Source organism: Pungitius pungitius, chromosome 12, assembly GCF_949316345.1.
Source record: "Pungitius pungitius chromosome 12, fPunPun2.1, whole genome shotgun sequence".
Lineage (NCBI taxonomy): Eukaryota > Metazoa > Chordata > Actinopteri > Perciformes > Gasterosteidae > Pungitius > Pungitius pungitius.
Window position 1 is genome coordinate 11907919 of NC_084911.1, and position 8148 is coordinate 11916066.

Here is an 8148-nt window from a genome sequence, read left to right on the forward strand (position 1 = left end):
AGCAAAATGAGGAGGGGGAGAGAGAGAGAGAGAGAGAGAGAGAGAGAGATTTTTTGTCCATCCATCTTTTCAGTTCTTGGCTAACTTTTCCAGCATTGTTTAAAGTTGAACCTAAGATCGGCATATCCGATCAAATATTTTTACTTTTGCACATTGGATTTTCTAACATACGTACATTGCAGCTGTGAACCCACGTGGCACAGAGAAGAGGTACTTATGTGTCTTTGCCTCCAAAATATTTCCATGAAGATGCAATATCTTAATTGGATCTGCATACTAATCCGTTGGACATTAGGAAATTGTTTTTTTACCCTTCCCTTGGGCTTAATGCTTTCCTGCTCTGCAACACATTGCAGACCTACTGTAATGCAATGGGTGGATGGCCATAAGTCAGACTAAAGGCTCCCTGTAGAACAGCTCCACAGCAGCAGAGATGAAAGAATGATGGCATTAGCTGTGGTTCAGGTGTGTGTGTGTGTGCATGCATAAGTGGGTGTATGTGTGTGTGTGTGTGTTTGTCGCAGAGCACGATAAAGACCTACTGATGTGGGTACATCTCATTAGACCATACTTGGCTTTAAAAAAATTATATTTTAATGTTGATGTGCTGCACATTCACCCACACACATACTCGCTTGTAATTTTCCTGAGCATGCTTAAGAGAGACTCGTGAAAGTCAGACATGCACACACGCACACACACAACAGGAGTGAGAAAACTCTTTGCCGTGTGTATAAAGTCAGTGTGTGATGTGCATTCTCACACAAGTATTAAGTGGGATTTAAGCTAAGGCTTCGCAAAGTCCCCGGCGGTGAAAGCTCTAATAGAAGATGGGTGAGGGGGACGGCGCGAGACGTGTCTGCGGGCAAAAATAGCTGGGGCTCTCAGTCTTCACACTAGAATAGTAAAGAAGATTGTTAAGTACTCCGGCAGAGATGGAGACAAGAGCCTGGGAAAAGTAAATACAAAACCATCAATTCTCACATATAAGCACGACGGATTTCCAAGCTCCTCACTTTCGTATTCAGAGTGCACACTAAATGTCACTGGTTGCACTTTCGGTTGTAGATTGCATTGCAGCAGTGGCGAGGATTCTTATTAGAGTCATTTCCAACATGCTCTCTGTTATGTTGGTTACACCTAATGATGATTGGGGCAATGCTTGTAGCTTTCAATCATTTGATTCTGTCATGGTACCCTGACGGGGCGAACCCAGGTGCTGGAACCCAGAGAAAAGACAGGTAAGTCGTGGGAGAGTGTACAGGTTTATTGTGTCGGTGCGGCAGACAGGGACTTGGCTTGGACGAGGTCCGGGCTCGAGGATGGGTGATACCGCTTGGCTGGAGGTCCCCCCTGGCGTGCTCCTGAAGCAGTTTCCTGAGGCACGAGAACAATGGTTAGTTTAAATAGAAAAGGCAAGGCAGGACAAGACAAAGCTTGGCTGGGGCCTGGCGAGTCGACGTTGAATGGCAACGAACTGACGACGGCACAGGGTTTTGCAGCTCCTTAAGAGGAGGTGAGGTGACGAGGGTGATTGACTGCAGCTGGTGGGAAGAGTGGAGCAGAGCTGGCGGGGGAGGAGTCCGACAGGGGCAACATGACAGTACCCCCCCCTCAACGACCGCCTCCAGGCGGTCCTGGACGCCGATCCGGGTTGGCACGGTAGAAGTCCTCGATGAGGGTACGGTCCAGGATGAGGGAGCGAGAGATCCAGGCACGTTCCTCTGGACCGTACCCCTCCCAATCCACCAGGAATTGGTGGCCACGACCCCGTCGTCGGACGTCCAGGATGCGATTGACCGTGTAGGCCGGCGCACCGTCAATGAGCCGGGCGGGTGGTGGGGGTGCGGAAGGCGGGAAAAGAGCGCTGTCTCGAACAGGTTTGATCTGGGAGATATGGAATGACGGGTGGACCTTGAGGGCAGCGGGCAACCGGAGGCGGACACAGGAGGGATTGATGACCTTCTCAATCTTGTACGGACCGATGTAGCGGGGAGCGAGTTTCCGTGACGTGGCTTGGATGGGAATGTTCCGTGAGGACAACCAAACCCTCTGACCTGGCTGGTAGGTGGGTCCCACCACCCTGTGGCGGTTGGCGGAACGGCAGTTGCTCTCCTTGGTGCGGAGGAGAGCAGCCCTGGTTTGGTGCCAGATGTCTTGGCACCGACGAAGATGTTCCTGAACCGAGGGCACTGCCAAGTCCAGTTCCTGGGATGGAAACAGTGGTGGTGGGTACCCGAGGGCGGCCTCGAACGGGGACAGTCCTGTGGCAGAGGAAGGGTGAGAATTATGAGCATATTCGGCCCATACCAGATATTTCGCCCAGTCCGTAGTGTCCTGAGAGGCCAGGCAGCGAAGGGTGGTCTCCAGCTCCTGATTAGCCCTCTCAGCCTGCCCGTTGGATTGAGGGTGGTATCCGGAGGTGAGGCTTACAGTGGCGCCCAGCGCTGAGCAGAATGCTCTCCAAACTTGGGAAATGAATTGAGGCCCTCGGTCCGAGACGATATCAGAGGGGATGCCATGGTGTCGGAAAACCTGTTGGACCAGGATATCTGCAGTCTCGGTGGCTGTGGGTAACTGTGGAAGCGGGATAAAATGGGCAAGCTTGGAGAACCGGTCAATGACTGTAAATACCACAGAGTTGCCTTGAGAGGTGGGGAGACCAGTAACAAAATCCACCGCAATGTGTGACCATGGCCGGCTGGGGGTAGACAGAGGATGAAGTAGTCCGGATGGTGGAGCGTTGGAGGTCTTGGAGCGTGCACAAGTTGGACAGGCGGCAACATACTCCTTGACGTCTTTACTCATCGATGGCCAGAAGAAACGTCTGCGGAGGAGGTTGAGGGTTCTGGTGACACCTCCGTGACATGCGATACGGGAGGAGTGGGCCCAGGTTATGGCGTCAGATCTGAGAGAGGATGGAACATAGAGTGTGCCGTTAGGAGGATTGGGGTGGTCCGGTTCCTCACCTTGGGCTTGAAGGACTTTTGTTTCGATGTCCCAGGTGAGGTTTCCAACGATGCAGGATTGCGGGATGATGGTAGTTTTGGCGCTGTCCTGGTCCTCCGAGGAGCAATATTTACGGGAGAGGGCATCTGGCTTGACGTTACGGCTGCCTGGTCTGTAGGTTATTGAAAAGTTGAAACGGTCAAAGAACAGACACCAACGGGCTTGACGCGAGTTTAACCTTTTAGCAGAGCGTAGGTACGAGAGGTTTTTATGGTCGGTCCAAACGATGAATGGTTGGACCGCTCCCTCCAGCCAATGTCGCCACTCTTCTACCGCCAACTTGATAGCGAGGAGTTCACGGTTGCCAACATCATAGTTGCGTTCTGCGGGAGTGAGTTTCCTGGAAAAGTAGGCACAAGGTTTTAGTTTGCCGGACTTCTCTTCTCGTTGCGAGAGCACTGCCCCAACGCCAGAGTCCGAAGCGTCTACCTCGACAACGAATTGTCTGGCGGGATCCGGTTGGATAAGGATGGGGGCAGAGACGAAAAGTCTTTTGAGGGTGTCAAAGGCATCTTGAGCAGCCGGGTTCCACTGGAAGGTTCTGAGGGTGGATGTTAATTGAGTGAGGGGGGCGGCGATAGAGCTATAGTTTCTGATGAATCGTCTGTAGAAATTAGCGAAGCCGAGGAATTGCTGAAGTTTTTTACGTGAAGTGGGGGTTTCCCACTGAGCGACGGCTTCGAGCTTGGCGGGATCAGGTCGGATACTGCCGGCCTCAAAAATGTACCCCAGGAAGGGGATAACGGTGGTGTGAAACTGGCATTTCTCGGCTTTAACGAAGAGCTGGTTTTCGGAGAGTCTTAGAAGTACACGACGGACCTGTTCCTGATGTTGAGTGGGGTCTTTAGAATAAATAAGTATATCGTCAAGATAGACGAACACAAATCGATTCATAAAGTCCCTAAGAACGTCATTAACTAAACGCTGGAAGACGGCAGGCGCGTTGGTCAGGCCAAAAGGCATGACCGAATACTCGTAATGCCCCAAGGGTGTATTAAAGGCCGTCTTCCATTCATCCCCCTCTTTGACCCGGACAAGATGATAAGCATTGCGAAGATCTAATTTGGAGAAAATACGAGCCTCCTGAATAGAGTCAAAGACGGAACTTATAAGAGGGAGAGAATACTTGTCTTTAATCGTGATTTGGTTTAGTTCGCGGTAGTCAATGCACGGCCTGAGTGTCTTGTCCTTCTTTTCGACAAAGAAAAACCCAGCACCAACAGGAGAGGACGAGGGACGAATGTGTCCCGAAGAAAGTGCCTCTTGGATGTACTTCTCCATAGCTGCTTTCTCGGGACCTGAAAGATTAAATAACCTTCCTTTAGGAAGCGTGGCACCATCGAGCAGACGAATAGAGCAATCATAGGGTCTGTGTGGCGGGAGAGAGCTAGCTTTGGCCTTACTGAAAACGGTTCTTAAGTCATGATAGCAGTCGGGCACGTTGGATAGGTCGACCTCTTCAAGACTAGGGCTGGAGGAGCCCTTAACGGGAGGCACAGCGGACTGCAGACAGTTGGCTAGGCAAAACACACTCCAATTGGTGATGTGACGGTGAACCCAGTCACACTGGGGGTTATGGCGCTGGAGCCAAGAAAAACCTAACACGACCGGGTTCTGGGGGGTGTGAGTGATGAAAAATCGTATGAATTCCCGATGATTACCGGAGGTGACTAGCAATACAGGCTTGGTGCGGTGAGTTATTAACGAGAGAGGTTGTCCTCCTAAACCAGCAGCTTTAACAGGAGCTTCTAGTTTTTCTGTGGGTAGCGAGAGACGAGAAACCACACTGTGGTCGATAAGGCTTTGTTCAGCCCCGGAGTCAATGAGCGCTTGGTGTTCAGAGATCTTAGACTGATGACATAGTTTGACAGGAACGACAAGAAAAGCTTTAGAAGAGGGTGTCGAGTCACCCACCCGCGGCCTGTCGTCTAGCGGGGGGTTCTGGAGTTTAAACGGGCCGTACACTGATTTACTTGGTGGCCCTGCTGGCCGCAGTAGAAGCATGCCCCCTCATCGCGTCGGCGTTGGCGTTCTTCGGCGGATAGTTTCGAGTGGCCGATCTGCATGGGTTCTTCTTGCGACGTAAGGGGCCGTTCAGACGAGGAAATGAGTGGAGAGTGGTGTGTCGTACCTTGAGTGGTCTTTACTGGGCTCTTGCAGGACGGAAAAGGGTTCTCATGCCGACGTTCACGTAGTCGGGTGTCCGAGCGGAGAGCAGCGCTGACGAGCTCCTCAAAAGAGTGGGTTTCTGGTTGTGTACATAAATGGTCCTTAATGGGGTCATTCAATGACTGGTAAAAGACCCCTTTTAATGCTGGGTCCGACCATCCTGCCTCCACCGCCAGGATCCTGAAATCGATCACATGATCATTAACGGGACGGTTGCGTTGTCGCAGGGCTAATAACTTACGGCCGGCTTCTTCTTGTCTTTGAGGGCGGTCAAACACCAACTGGAACTCCCCGATGAAGTGGTCAAAGGATAGGTCAGAGACGGGGTTGACAGCCAGAAACGCTTGAGCCCATTGTAGAGCCTTGTTACGCAGTGAATTGATGATGAGCGTAATTTTGCTGTGATCGGACTGATAATACCTCGGGGCTTGTTGAAACAGCAAACGGCACTGAAGGAGGAAACCGCCGCAGGCTTCGACGTCCCCATAGAACGGTTCGGGCAGTAGGCGGACGTTCTCCGGGTTCATGGCGGAAGGAGGGGCGGAAGCGTTGCTGGGAACCGGAAGTGAAGCTGCGGTGGGGGAAGTGGACATTTGACCAGTTAGATCCATTAAGGTTTGTGTCAACCCATCTAGGCGTCGGAAGAGCTCTTGTTGGGCAGATGCAATCTGGGACAGAGCGTCGGCTTGGCGGCCCAGGGCGACGCCTTGTAGGTTGACGGCAAGACGGAGTCCTTCTGGGTCAGCTGGGTCCGGAGTATGGTCAGTTCGTTCTGTCATGGTACCCTGACGGGGCGAACCCAGGTGCTGGAACCCAGAGAAAAGACAGGTAAGTCGTGGGAGAGTGTACAGGTTTATTGTGTCGGTGCGGCAGACAGGGACTTGGCTTGGACGAGGTCCGGGCTCGAGGATGGGTGATACCGCTTGGCTGGAGGTCCCCCCTGGCGTGCTCCTGAAGCAGTTTCCTGAGGCACGAGAACAATGGTTAGTTTAAATAGAAAAGGCAAGGCAGGACAAGACAAAGCTTGGCTGGGGCCTGGCGAGTCGACGTTGAATGGCAACGAACTGACGACGGCACAGGGTTTTGCAGCTCCTTAAGAGGAGGTGAGGTGACGAGGGTGATTGACTGCAGCTGGTGGGAAGAGTGGAGCAGAGCTGGCGGGGGAGGAGTCCGACAGGGGCAACATGACAGATTCCAAGTTTTAGGGTGATGAAGTAGCAAACACCGGCTAACAGCATTTGGGAAATACCGTATGAAATTATGTTTCCGCCCAAGCCAACTTCGAACAGGAACATTGTGTAATCATCACGGACAAATACATGAATGCTTCACACCGTTTCAAAACATTATTCTTGGCTACAACATGCACTTAGCCATTTGAAAATACTCCAAACACAACTCCAGCTAGTTAGATAATATGGTATGAGAATTAGTCCAGAAATGTGCACACGGCGGTGCGTATGTAACATTTCCTCTTGCTAACAAAGGAAACGGCACCATTGAAGACCGAGGCAACGCTGAAGAGGGTGATATGAATATCATTTCTCTCAGACAGACCTGGCCAAAACCACAGCAAAAATAGCCACCAAGTGTCCGGCTTGTGCTCCTGTTGTTGGGCTACAAAGCCTTCACAAAAGCCTGTTCTAGAGTAGTAAACCTGACTATCAACATGAAACACTGGGCTGTCACTTGGATGTGGTATCTCCATCTATTATAGCCTACAGTTGTTAGCGGTTTCGGTGTGTTATATTGATCTATTTCCTCACCAGAAACATATGAACTGATTTTTACATATTAGAACACTCACAGAAAAAGAAAAATAGTCCCGACAGACAAAGTCGTTACATAGTTATTACACTTTTTATAGGTGTGCCATTTTCGGAGCAGAGGCCAAAAAATGCTGAGGCAAGAAGAGTTGAAGTGCAGCGCTGAGGTTTGAGGGATACCGGTGCATTAAAAAGGCCACAGAGAGCGAGCCCTTCTGGTCATTGCTGCCCAGTTAGTGCTCATCTATAAGAGCCTCCCAGAGAGACTCAGTGGCCAGAAGCTCTGAGCTTGATCCATTAAAGGTCACCCATGACCTTCATGCCGTGTGCTGCAGTCACGTTAGAGCTTTAAAGTTTTAGAGTACTTTATTTATTTTTATTTAGGGAAAGTATCTTGAATCCCCCAGTGTGACTGATGGTCTGATACAATACGCATTACATCAGATAGTTGTGTGTTGCACTAAATCCATGAATGTCAGCTTCTTGAGGAAGAACTTGTTATTATGCAGAGTGGGTTGATGTGCTAACACCTGAAATATTGAACACAAGTTTATTTTACGATAAATTATAAAGATAAAAGGAGAGTGAAGAAAAAAAAAGATTAAATCAAGTACGTGAAGCATGAAGCTGTTTAAAATTCAAGTCATGTGTCCAGTAAGTTTATGGTGCCATCTAGTGTTCAAGGCTCTCTCTCTCTCTCTCTCTCTCTCTCACTTTAACTATGAACGACTACCCCAATAATTACTTTACATCCTATATGGATTATGTCACACACATGCATAATATCAAATACAATATATAAATACAAAATACTCTTCTGTGTCCTCCAACGTGGCTTCACAAAAGGAATACTTCACTGTCCATGTGACACGTGCACATCTCCTAGAGGAGTTCACGGTGAGTTCACTGACTCTGACGGTTACATTCAGAACAAATTGCTGTCTTTTGGTCTTTGATTTCATTTTATGGTCACTGGTACAAAAAGAGAATGTTTTCTCTCAGTAAATATTCCATTGGGTTTGTTGTCCTTATACTGAGGCCTATGCAAAACAGAAAATGATGACCAATTATCAAGATACATTCAATTAACATGTTTTAATCCAAAATGTTGGGACACTGCTGCTCTTTTTTCCCTTGCACTCGGTGCAAGTAGGATTTTGCCATCCAAAGTGATTAAAATAGAAGGATTATAGGATTTCTAGCA